We start from the raw sequence: 13,350 nt of genomic DNA, 5'->3' as shown, positions 1-13,350 counted from the left end.
CACCATTCAAGCTGATGCCTGGAGAGCTATTCAGTCCAGGCCTATTTACGGCCATTATAAAATGCCTGTGGATAGTTCAACGACCGATTTTCAAGAGTCTTTCTCTACCTTTTGAAGGCTTAGGAAAATCTATCAAACTGCAGAAATTAAGCTATTTTTCTTCAGGGGAAGAGAAACAGAGCAGGGAGCTTCTCACATTAAAATGCTGCCGTAGATTCCCGATGAATGAAAAATTGCCCGGCATAATAATGAGCTGGGAGATGGATTTTGAAGCAGCTTAAAGCTCTGTGGCAGCAGTGCTGGGGATTTGGAGGTGAAAGATGGGCCATCTCTGGGAGCTGCTGTTCCCACATCCATCCAGGGCGTGAGGGTGCAGCCGGGCTCAGAGCACCCAGCAGGGCACAGGGATGGAGGATGGGGCTGTGCAGGACAGCCCTCGGGATCAGAGGTGCAGATTCCCTGGCTGTGCGCCCACAGGGACAGGGAGGCTGTCCCTGTCACACATGGCTGTGCACAGGTGTCCTAAAGGCCCAAACCCACTCAGGAAGGGGCACGGCCCAGTGTGTCCTCACTGTCACCCTGCCTTCCTCCTGCCTGCTCCAGCCACTCACCTGCATCCCTGGAAAACAGCACATGGAGCAGCTTGCTCTGGAAAACGGGGCGTTGGAGTGCTGTGTGTAATTCTCACACAACAAAAGCAATCCATGTGCTGAACAAGCAGCTCTCCCCCAAATGGGCTCCCAGCACGAGCCGGTTCTCAAAGCCATCCCAAAGCCACAAATGGAGCCCACTGGCTTTTCCAAAGCCTCCAGTTACATTTCACTGAGTGGGAAGCACGTTTATTTTTCCCTTACAAGATGCCAGCTCCCTCCTGTGTGTAACCACAGAGCATCATCTCCCTGTCCTGCAGGCAGAGCCCAGCCCACTGCCCACCGGGAGGGGAGGCCCAAACAATCCAAGGGCACCTCCTCGCCTTGGGGAGCAGCACGTGCTCCTCCAGCTCTCCTCCTGCTCCTGTTCCCTGGGAGCAGAGCCCGATGCCTGCCCAGCTCCATCCTGCTGTCAGGGGGTTGTGGAGAGCCAGGAGGTCCCTTCTGAACCCCCTTTTCTCCTTGTGCCCTCTGGAGCTGAGGGGTGGAGGGGCACTCCAGGGCGGTGGCACATCCCTGGCAGCCTCCGAGGGCCCCTGGGAGCTGCCATGGTGCCACTGCCCTGCCCTGCTGTCCTACACCCCAGCCATGCCATGGGGGATGCCCTGCCCTGCACGTCCCTGGACAGCACATCCTGCTTTCAGGGCCTGCTGTGCAAGATCCCCTCCCTTCCCAGCCCATCCCAGGTTCCCTTTTTGTGCTCTCCATGGATTGTGTCTGCCCGAGCCCCCGGTCTGTACACGGGAATATGAATAAATAATGCCCTGGGGATGGAGGGGATTTGGAGCTGCCACGTGCTCCTGGGGTAAAACCCTTCCCTTCCAACAGCCTGTGCCACTCCTGCATTTTCTTTTCTGCTGCCGAGGCTTTTGCTTCCCGTTAGAGCAGGAGCTGTGTCCAAGGCACTCCTGAGGGACAAGAGCTCGGCTGCTGAATTTCCAGGGCTGACTCGATGCTATCAGTGCTCCAGGACCCTCTGCTGTGGGGTGGTGCTGCGAGGCAGGGGCTTGGTTTTCAGCAGCAAGGAGGGATTTGGGAAATGCCGAGTCCCTCTGCTGGGCGAGCGTGCCTAGGGCGCTGGCTGGGGGTTGTTCCCTGCTGGGGCACAGCAGAGGTGCCCAGGAAGGTGCCAGGGGATGATGGGACACACCTGGGGCACACCACAGGCTCTGAGCTTCCAGCACCTCTGATGCCCACACTCCTCTGACCCGGAGGGACAGGGAAAGCCCTTGGCAGAATGTCACTGTCCCCAGGGAGCTGCAGGAGCAGCCCGGAATGTCACTGTCCCCAGGGAGCTGCAGGAGCAGCCCGCAATGTCACTGTCCCCAGGGAGCTGCAGGAGCAGCCAGGAATGTCACTGTGCCCAGGGAGCAGCCGGGGCAGCCCGGAATGCCACTGTGCCCAGGAGCTGCAGGAGCAGCCAGGAATGTCACTGTGCCCAGGAGCTGCAGGAGCAGCCGGGGCAGCCCGGAATGTCACTGTGCCCAGGAGCTGCAGGAGCAGCCCGGAATGTCACTGTGCCCAGGAGCTGCAGGAGCAGCCCGGAATGTCACTGTGCCCAGGAGCTGCAGGAGCAGCCCGGAATGTCACTGTGCCCAGGAGCTGCAGGAGCAGCCCGGAATGTCACTGTGCCCAGGAGCTGCAGGAGCAGCCCGGAATGTCACTGTGCCCAGGGAGCAGCCGGGGCAGCCCGGAATGTCACTGTGCCCAGGAGCTGCAGGAGCAGCCCGGAATGTCACTGTGCCCAGAAGCTGCAGGAGCAGCCCGGAATGCCACTGTGCCCAGGAGCTGCAGGAGCAGCCCGGAATGTCACTGTCCGCAGGAGCTGCAGGAGCAGCCGGGGCAGCCCTCGCTCCTCCTCCCCGTCCCAGCGCAGCGGCGCTGGCGGAGCCGGCGGTGCCGGGCCGAGGCTCAGGTGTGGCCGCGGCGCCCCGGGCCCCCGGCAGCCCCCGGCAGCCCCCGGCAGCCCCCGGCAGCCCCCGGCGGGACGCGGCAGGACGGGACGGTCCCCGCGGGCAGCAGCTGCCCGCTCCCGTGGGAAAGGCGCCGCGCCGGCCCCGCGCCGCTCCCGCCGCCGCAGCACTTTGTTCTTTGTGAAAAGCGGGAGCTGCAGCCGCTCTTTGTGCCGCCGATTTGAATTTGACCCTTTCCAACACCAAAAATCGATATTCCCGGGGAGAAGCAGTGGGTGCTATTTTTCCAAGCCCTGTTTACAGCGGAGCGGTCCTCGAGGCAGATGTTATCTCGCGGACTTTACCAAATTTTACAAAGCATTTTCTGAGCACATAATGACAGTATTATCTTTGTCCACCTGCTGAGAGGAGCGGTGGGCTCACAATAAATATCGGCTTCCGAGACGGGCGAGTCGGAGTCCGTCTTATCTGTCCAGATGGGGGGAAAAAAAGGCCCTAATTTACATCCCAGAAAGCACTGGGGTGTGACAAAGGTCATCGGCTGACACTGTACCCTCGACTGGGATGAAAAATATATGAGTCGAAGGTGCATTGTGTGAGAGGGACCCAGTCCCTTCCCGCGGCTCCTGCCCGCTGCTCTGCTCCTGCCCGCCGCGCCACCCGAGCCGCGGCATTCCCTGGCTGGCAGAAAGCTCCTCCGGGTTCCCAGCACGGGCCGGGCTCACACAGCTCCTTTCCCCCGAGGAAGCACCTCCCCGGCACTCACAGCGAGGGTGGGAGCGCGTCCACGGCTTTGGGTCCAGGTGCCACCTCCCACGGAGTCTCCTGGCTGGGCGACTCCCTCCTTTCCCTCCATTTCCAGGATATTTTCTGGGTTTTACAAATACCCCACAATTAGTGAGTTAATGAGCTAATGAGGGAATTCTAGCCAGCTTCCCTCTCATCTGAGAGCCCACGGGATCCTGCCTGCTCAGCGTCTCAGCAGCAGATCCTGGCTCATCCCGGGGGGCACAGCCCATTATGGAGTGACAGATTCCTGGAATTAGCCATTAGATTAAGGTACACGGCCCTGGAATTAGCAAAGGCACGTGTGTGATGCTGAGCTGGTGCCACAGGAGCTCAGTCAAACCAGGGGTGAGTGCTCTGCTCCGAGGGGCCAGGGAGGCTCTGGCCACTGGGGTGTCACCGTGGAACCTGTCCCACTGCCCTGCCAAAATGACAAAGAAAAATGAGTGGGGAATATAAAATCATTAACACAGTGCCTAATACAGTGGGAGAAATGTCAATGGGGACGCTGAGCTAATGGGCTGGTCTCCTCCAGAATTTTATTATCTCTGAAGTTTTAAATAATGCATCACGCTCGGATCCCCGTGTCCCTCCTGCCGTCAGTCCGTGATTCCCCAGCCCAGCACAAGGAAGGGGGAAATCAGAGACACTCACCCTTGCCTACACGTTCTACAGGTAGTGATTGAGCCAAGATTTATTTATTAGTCAGGCTGTGATTGATTTAGAGGAGATTTGCTGGCTGGAGTTAATTACAAGCAATAACTGGCTGCGCTGGCTGCCGCTGCAGGGCCATCCTGGCAGTGCCTGCTCTGACCAGGCTGTCCCAAGCTGTCCCCCAGGCTTGGCACAGCTACCTGGGGCACTAAAGCCAAGAATATTCACCTTGATTTGAGGAATGGCTATCCCTGGAAGTGCTCGAGGCCAGGAGGAACAGGAGGCAGGAAAGGGAGCAGAGGAAGGGCCGCGCTGCCCATGGCCCTGCCGTGGGGCAGCCACCGCCTCCAGGGCCCGCAGCTGTCCCTGCCCTGTCCCCAGGAGCGTTCCAGGATGTCCCTCCCTGCCCTGAGCCTTGTTCGGGAGCCAAACACGCTGGGGCACAAATGGTTTCTCCAGTGGAAAAGGAACAAACTACTTTAAAAAACCCCAAACAAGTCAAAAAACCCAAACAAGTAGAGAACCCAAAACAAGCGCTTCAAATTTCATCTCCCAAGGCAAATCCTTTAACGTCAAGCGTCAGTCCCAGGTTTCTTGTGCTCATTATCACCCTGTAAAGCCCCTGCTGGAGGGATGTTTCCTGCCTGGCACTGGGGTGTGTCGTGGAAAAGCTGACCCAGCCAGAGGGAGCTGGGAAAGCATCCTGCCATGAGCATTCCAGGGGCACTGCCTGCGCGGTGCTGGCACGAGTGGCACACCCCAGGAGTGGCATGTTCACAGCCAGCAGTGTCTGCCCCTCCGCCCGCTCTCAGGGTGTTAATTAATTAATTCATTAATTAATCAATCGTCTCTCCCTCATTGGCTGTTTGGGTCAGGCTCCCTGCGCCCATCACAGTGAGAGCACCCCGGGGAGCCCTTTGTTCCACAGAGGTGAAAAATTGTACCCACAAAAAGAGTTCCCCCTGCGATCAATTCCCTCTAACAACTTTATTGATTAGCTGCAGTAACATCTCCCATTTATTAATTATGAAGAAGATGTTCCAGTGATTGCTTAAAGTTAACTGTTGTGCTTTCCCTCTGCCCTCAGGCCCCAGCCCAGCCAGCACTGCCCAGAGTAGCATCCCTGTCCCTGGAGGGATTGAAAGCTTTGGGGATGTGGCACTTGGGAACATGGGGCAGTGGTGACCCTGGCACTGCTGGGGAAATGTTTGGTCTCAATGAACTTGGAGGGCTTTCCCAGGCTGTAGGGACTCTATAATTCCTCTGTGCCCTTATTCCAGGATGCCAGAGCTGGCGCCTGGCCATGGATTTGTGTCCCTGCAGCGCTGGGACCAGAGGGGTGCTTTGTCCCAGATCCTCTGCACAGGGAACAACCAGGATGTCTCCATGGCTTTGGCTCTTTGGAATTACTGACAGCAGAGGTGACAAATGCCAGCACTGGGACCAGGAGTCCTTTACACACAGGGAAGGGATGTTGGGGTGGTTTCAACAGCCCAAAGGAGAGATTGTCCACCTCCTTTGCTGTGGAGCTTTTCCAGGCAAATCCAGCCTGGCAAGGGGCTGCTCCCACCTCTGCTCCATCCTCAGGAACCCTCCACCCCAAAACCCCAATGTCACCAGGGCTGAGGGGGCTCATAAACCACGTTCACACCGTGAATTAAATGAAAGAGTCAAGTGAGGGCAAGGAAGCCCAGGAGCAAGCTGGAAGCAGGGGTAAGGAAGGAAAAGGAAGGTCAGAAAGAGGGTAATTAAGGAAATGCAGCAAAGAGAAATTATACAAGAGAGGATTAGAAATGTACAATTGGTGTCGCTACCCGGGGCCATAAATCACCCGCGCTGGAAGGAGCTGCTGAAGGAAGCCCAGGGTGATGCTGGACTGATTATGAGTTTGAAATATGGCACGTTGGCAAAAAATCCACGGCGATTTATCTTCTGTCACCAACCATCCCAGGAAGGTGGCAGCCATCCCCACACAGCTCTTCTGAGACTGAGACTCCACTGCTGAATTGATTTCTGAGCCTGCCAGCCTGCATTCGTCTGAGCGGGTAACAAATAACACAGGGAGGGAAAAATTGGGAAATCACAGAGATCACAGTCACAGCAAAACGAATGGATGGGGGCAGGACAGGGATTTGGGTACCTCAGACTCTATTTACACCCTGCAAGCAAACAGAACCCCAAATAAGCCTTTAGCATGGTGTCCTGGATATGTAAAGATTTAATAACTCAGATTTGCAGTCCTACCCACACAGAGTGATTGCCAGCCTGAGACAAGGGTGAAAATCTATACTTTTAGCAAATATCTAGATCTAAAAATAAGAGGGGGATACAAATCCTAGCAATGCAGAGAGGTTGGCTGGGAGGTGAATGAAATCCCTGCATTAAAATATGAACATGTGCTGTAACTACAAAGCTGATCCCAGGCTCCCAAGCCCCTCCATGGGCACAGGGCAGCAGCAGGGCTGGGAGCCAGCCAGGAGGGCCTGGGGGGGCTGGAGATGCTGCAGTGCCAGTGGGAGGCAAGGCAGGAGACGGAGAAAAGCTCCAGAAGGATCTGCTGGCAGGAAGCATAAACCAAAAATAGGCAGTGGCAGGAATCAAGCCGAGAGTGGGGAAAATGGAGACGGCGATCAATACCTGGAGACCAGAAACACAGAGAATGTGAACAGGTTTTATTCCTGACCTGTGCTACCAGGGGCTGAGCTGAAAACCTGATTTCTCTTAGAGAATTCACAGACATAGTTCAGAAATTACTAAAAATGAAACATGTAAATGAGGGCATCGACTGCAAGGTGTCCCGGTGCCTTTAGCACTCCTGAGCTGCTCCCAGAGGCTGGATGGGGGTCTTGACACAGGGAAAGGGGACCCTGGGGCATCTCTGCCCCACCACACGGGCACAGCCCAGCCCAGGGATCAGGGAATGTGCCTCTGTCCCCAGACAGTGACTGCCTGCTGCTGCTGCTGCTGCCCTGAGGGTGCTGGAGGGGGTCTGGGGCATCCAGAGTGGATGGCAAACATCCATTCTCCAGCTCACCCATGGTGAGGATGGAATGAGCAGGGAAGAGCTCAGACCTGGAGATGCATCGTCCCACAGACAATAATCCCAGCACGGGGCTCGCTCCTGAGCACCTGGATCAGCCCCACTCCCAGGGCAGGCTCAGACCTCCAGCCTGGGATCCACAGCCTCTCAGGACACTTCACCACCTCACCCCTGGGAGAACTGCCCCCATTTCCTAAAAATATTGACCTAATTGGCCCTTGCACCGCGTTTCCCCATGAGAGCCCAGCAGCAGTGCAGCACCGCAGCTTTCCTGCTGCCCCACTTCCACCCCGGGACACAAGGAGGTCACGGGAGCAGGATGGCCACGGCCTCCCTGCCATGGGATTAGAGCAGGGAGTCTCAGGGCTCAGGGTCCTCCCCTAAGCACCGGAGTCCTGCTGGAAAACAGATGGTGAGGAAAATGATTGGAGGAGGAGATTAATAATAACACTGATAGAAAACCAGATCGAAGGGATCAGGGCGTAGCAGAGGGGCTGAGCGATAATTCGGTGCCTTGTGGGAAATGAGGGGGACAGATGCTTGCCTAAATTTGGGGATTAGATTTTGTAGCCTAAAGAAGATAATAAATGAAATGATTATGGCATTAAAGGGCTGGTCCCTGTGGACAAGCAGGCTGGGAAGACCCTTGGCATTAAGAGCCAGGGATGAGGGGACGGGTCAGTTTTAGGGCACCCTACCAAAGGTCATCTCCTGACTGCTGAGAGCTGCTTTAGCCCAGGGGAAATTCCTCCTTCAGGGGATCTATGGAGCACAGGACAAGGATCCTGTGGTCACAATTTTCCAGGAAACTTTAGCAAAAAAAAAAAAGCTTTTTTTTTTTTTCTTTTTAGCTGGCTCATGCACTTATTTGGGCTTTGGGAAAATCACGGCATTTCAGCGGGACAGAGTTCCAGGGCCATCTTACTGGGGCGGCTGGGAGGGCCAGGATGAGTACAGCCACCAAGCCCAGGCTGCACTGGCAGGGGCACCTCAGCTCAGCCGGCTCCACACCCAGAGCTGCCCTGAACAAAGAGGTGCTTTTGTGTGTTCTGGGGATTTCCCCTGGCTTTTGTCCCCAGCTCGGAGCCCAGTGGCACCGGAGCTGACCCAAGGAGGGACCCCGCCCGTTTAGGGGTGCCTGGGGCTGCTGGGGCTGGCCCGGCTCCGGAGGGACCGTGCCTTGATCCCCGCCTTGCTCTCCCCGGGAGGGTAATTGGCGCTCGGGCTGAGATGGAGATCCGGCGCTGCCTGGGGTCCCTGCGCTGCGGCCCCGCTGTTTATCCGTGCTCCAGTTAAAGAGTTTCCCATGGAGAAGTGGCTAATGATGGCCCGGAAAGATGAGCAGGGAGGAGGAAATGCAGGCGCTCCTCGCCGAGCTGCAGCCCCTCTGCCGGAGAGGGAAGCGGCGTGGGAGAGCCCCGGAGCCGGGGGAGGAGGAGGAGGAGGAGAGGGAAGTGCTTTACGAGGGGAGCCTCTCCTCTCCCACACAAATATCTAAAAACTATTAATTTCGGGCAGCAGCTAGGAAGATATACATGAAAGGGAAATTGATTTCTATTTAAATGGTATGTTTTCATCACCTTTTTTCAGAGCATGAACATTCATCTCTGAGTACCTGTGCTAATTGATTTCAAATGCAATTCAACACAATCACTGTAGAATAATAAATCTGGGGGCCAAGAAGGGGAAGGAGGGAGATCAGCACGGCTGGGAGAGGGAGAGCCCGCGGGCGCAGGGAGCAGGGGAGGAGGCGCATCCAGCCTGGAAAAGGTGACACAATCCCATTAGAGCCGTCCCTGGGGGATCAGCGAGGTTTACGGATAACACAACGGGACCTGCTAATCCACATAAACTCTCGGAGAGAGAGATTACGAGGGAGACGGGACACAAGCCAGGAGAGGAGCCAGGGCTGGGAGGGACCGTACAGACAATCCAGCCCCACCCTGTACCCTGGAAAGGGACACCTGCCACTGGCGCAGGTTGCTCCGAGCGCCATCCTGAACGGCTGCAGGAATGCAGGGAGCAGCAGCAGCAGCAGGCAGAGGAGCAGGGGACGCTGGAGGAGCTGGGGGCACCAGGAAAAGCTGCAGCTGGAGATCCAGGGTCACCTGCCACGTCCCCTGGGGGGACACCGCAGAGGAGACCGCTCCGGGAGCAACAGCTCTGAAAAACATCCAGCTTTTAGGTGTTTGTCCTCAAATAAATAATGGAACATGATACCCAAAAAGCTGCTGTGGGAAAATGGGCTAATGGAAGGCCTGGGTAAATGCAGGTGAGGCAGAGGGGAGCTGCTCCTGCCTCAGCATGAGGCACTTGTACCCAGATATTGCAGTGCTACAGCCTGTTGTGGTACTCAGGGCTCGAGAGGATGCTGGAAACTGGGGAGAGAACAGAAAATAGCCATAAAAATTACCTGCAGCCAGAAAGACACTGCACAGCAACCAGCTGAAAGAGCCTGACATGTTTAGCTCATCAAGGAAAGAGGGGAAAATGCCCTGATAGCCGGATATGGGAACTTGTGCAGGAAAAATGATGGGATAACAAGGCACCTTTAACCTGAGGCTGCTCCATAAGGAAAGGGCCCCCAGAGTGGAGCTGGGGGAAGCTGTGCAAGCCCTCCCCACTGACACAGGCACATGCTCTTGGGCATAAGTAGGATTAGGGAGTGAAATTCCAAGGCCTCTGGTAAATGAGCAGTGTATGAATTCAGTGTGGCGCTGTAGGATAAAGCTCAATAGCAATATTCACATGGAGTTAGCCCCATTTACCCTGGCTGGTTTGGCTCCCAGCTAATCTGAGCCATTTCACACACCGCTGGGAAGGAAAGGGGATGGATGTGGACACTGCCCAAAATGGAGATGATGCTGCAAATGCTCTGTTCTTTTGCTCTCTCCACTGTCGGGACAGACACAGGCATTTTTGCTGGACTTCTCTGAAGCAGTTTTTATGGATATCATCTTTTTCCAGGACATGTAACCTTGCCAGGGAGAGGGTTCGAGCTCCAAACCCACCTCCAAACCACTTGGAGCTCTTATATTGATGCAGCTGGGACTGTAAGCAAAATAAAGCCAGTGAAATAATGGCCAGTGGACAGGCAGAGACCGTGGAAAGGATATTGATTGGAACAGGGTCTCTTTTCTGCACAACACACTGAGCTCCGGAGGGCTGAGCTTCGGGTAATTTCTAGCAAATAATGTGTTGTACACTGTTATTTGTGGATCCTGAAATCAAACTGGAGCATCCGGGGCTCTTGTCTAACAAGTCCCTGTAGCTAGAGCCAGTAGCTGGGGCCTTGAGAGAGGAATAAAAGCAGCAAATCAGAAATAAATGGGAATAAAATAAAACCCAGCGTGTTTGGCAGCGGTGGAACACCGGGTGCACCCCCAGGCGGCAGCACCGTCCCTGGGTCCGTATGTAAAGCACCCAGGGAAACCCCAAGGAAGCTGAATGGGATGAAGTTTTCCAGGCGCGGAGGTGCACGGTGGGATGGGACACGCGGCCACAGGCACGGGGGAGAGCCGGGAGCAGCAGCTCCTCCCTGCCATCCCTGCTCCAGGGCCGTGGAAATGGATGTATTTGTTTCTAACATTCACTGGAGCTGCCAGCCCCTGCTGCTGAAGGATCTGGGGGCACAGCACAGCCGGCCATGGCAGAAGGGGCATCAGGAGCCCTGCCAGCCCCGGCAGAGAGCCCGGCTGGCCTCGCTCCGCCTGCCTCCTGCACGGGTAACAAAGAGATTGCAGCACCGGTTCAGAGGTGGGGAATTTGATAAACTGGCTCATATTTTTAAATGAACAAATGACACTTCATCGTGGCCGTGACAGAGGGCTCGGCGCTGCTTTACAGTAATCTATGCCTTCTTTAACACACGGCTGCGATCCTGGCCGCCGGCAGATGAAGGATGGAGGAGCAGGCAAAAGGTTAATAGAGCATTGGGCCTTTTTTAATTGAAAAAATGACTGAGGGACCATGTAGCAGAGCGAGCAGTAATATTATTACAGGCTGTAAGTACTGTTCCAGAGACTTACTGTTCATCTGGGAGCAGAGTAATGAGCACAGCCGGGCTGCTCCCGCCTTGGCCGGAATGCCGATGGCTCCAGCAGGAACCGGCTGCCTTGGGAAAGGGACAGCATCGCCTAAATGTTTGTGTTCCTTTGCAAACTTTCAGATTCTCCAGGAAAAAGTACCCTGGGTGGCTGGCAAAATTGATTCCTCCACAAACTCATTCCTCCACATGATGCCTCAGCATCGGCGTGCGAGGGGCTCCAGCTGGGCTGGGATTTGTGGTTAAGGAGAGAGGCTGCAGGGAGCTGATCCAGCCTGTGTGGCACAGGGTAAACCAGCACAGCCGTGTCCAGCTCAGGAAGGGACAGACCTTTACACCTCCATGGATGGGCCCTGTGCCCTTCCCTGGCACCGCTGGTGCTCCCTGCTGCGAGTCTGGCACAGGGCACAGCATGGGGCTGAGCATCCCTGTGCCAGCTCCTGCACTGGGGCATCCCTGTGCTGAGCATCCCTGTGCCAGCTCCTGCACTGGGGCATCCCCGTGCTGAGCATCCCTGTGCCAGTTCCTGCACTGGGGCATCCCTGTGCTGAGCATCCCTGTGACAGTTCCTGCACTGGGGCATCCCTGTGCTCCTGCCCTGGTTGGGATTTACAGCACCGACCTCAGCACATCCCTGTGATGGCAGCTCCGTGAGCCCGCAGTGCCATCTGCTCCAGGGGTCAGGAACAGGGATAAACGGCTCACGGGAGAGCCCGCAGGAGAGGGAGCACGAGGGGAGGAGGATGTCCCGGAGAGGCCGGCAGACAGGGGAATGGCTCGCAGCCACGAGGGAAGGCATCCTCGCAGACAGGGCGATGGCAGCAGTGCACGGAGGCCATCCTCGGAGGAGCTTTATCGCGGGGCAGGGTCAGTGCCCGGCTTAGCCGAGCGGCGGCGGGGCCCAGCGGTGCCGACAGGGCTAATTGATGAGGAATTGCCCGCGGAGCGCTGTGTCATCCCGAGGAGCTGCACTCGGGGCCGGGGCAAGCAGGCTGTTAAACAGGCTGTGGCGGCACTTTGGGCTGCCAGGATTTATGCTCCGGGGGAGCAGCTCTATCTGTCATCTCTGAAAAGCCTCATTTACAGAGAGACTCCGTCAGGAAAGGCAATCAGCCTGGAACCTGCTATGCTGGGAATTTATAACTGCTGTGCCAGGAGAGCTCATCCCTCCCTTGGGCAGGAGCTGGGGGAGCTGGCCTGTGCCTAGGAATGGGTGTTTGCTGCCCGGGGAATCCCCCAGCACCCTCAGAGGGCTCAGGGTCTGAGAGTGACACGGTGATGGGGACACCCATCTGTGGCACAACTGGAAACGCTTCTGGTAGGAATAGCAGACCTGTCTCTGATGGGCAAAAGGGAATACTCATGGAAAAAAGCAGGGGAAAGGAGGCAGGTTTGGCCTCACCTCTGGGCCTGGTGATGCTGGGGCTTTGCCTCTGGTGGGGAGGAGGATTCCCAGGCATGGGAAACCAGAGAATCCCAGAGTGGTTTGATTTGGAAGGGGTCTTAAAGGCTATGCAGTGCCACCCCCTGCCATGGGCAGGGCCACCTTCCCCTAGCCCAGGTGGCTCCAAGCCTCTCCCCACAGCCTGGTGTGGATGTCCTCTGCTTCCCAGGACCCTGGGAGCCCAGCAGGGCACAGCACTGGGGCATCTGCTGCAGTCCCCCCATGATGGACCTCAGAATAAAGGCCCTGACCGAGGGATGGATGGCTAACATCATCATTTGTGCTGCATTTTCCTCTCCCGGGGAGGATGAGCTCCAGTTACTCCCATCCATCTCATTCTTTCAAGTCATCTTCATTCTGCAATTTCCCCTCACCCCGAAAAGAGCCAAAGATCGATCAATTTCTTTCCAATTTCAGCTGGGAGAGGGAAGGAGCCTGAGGAGAGGCAGAGGATGCCTTTTGCCTCCCCCAGCATGTGCCTGTCCATGTTTCTCCCCGTTCAGAGTGGGAGCACGGCTGGCTGGGTATTGATCCCTCCCTGGGAAGTGCTGCAGCCCGTGCCCTGACCTCCTGCTCACCTGCCAGAGCCAAAACCAGTCAGCTTTGTGTCTCTGCAAGCACAAAAGGAGTTTCTCCCTCAAAAAGGCGAAGGGAGTCCCAGCCAGGACAGCAGCCACTGCCGCTGTGCAGCAGCACGGAAAGGAGTAAATCCTGGCAGGAGGAGGGTGAGCCCTGCCCACCTCTGCAGAGCTGCGTTTGCTCTCAGCTGCTCTGCCCGTGGCCAGGTGGGACCCTGAGGGTGGCACTCACACAACAGT

The sequence above is a fragment of the Agelaius phoeniceus genome, chromosome W (genome assembly GCF_051311805.1).
Source record: "Agelaius phoeniceus isolate bAgePho1 chromosome W, bAgePho1.hap1, whole genome shotgun sequence".
NCBI classification, from domain to species: Eukaryota; Metazoa; Chordata; class Aves; order Passeriformes; family Icteridae; genus Agelaius; species Agelaius phoeniceus.
The sequence above is the reverse complement of the archived record's forward strand: the minus strand, read 5'-3'. Positions refer to the sequence as shown.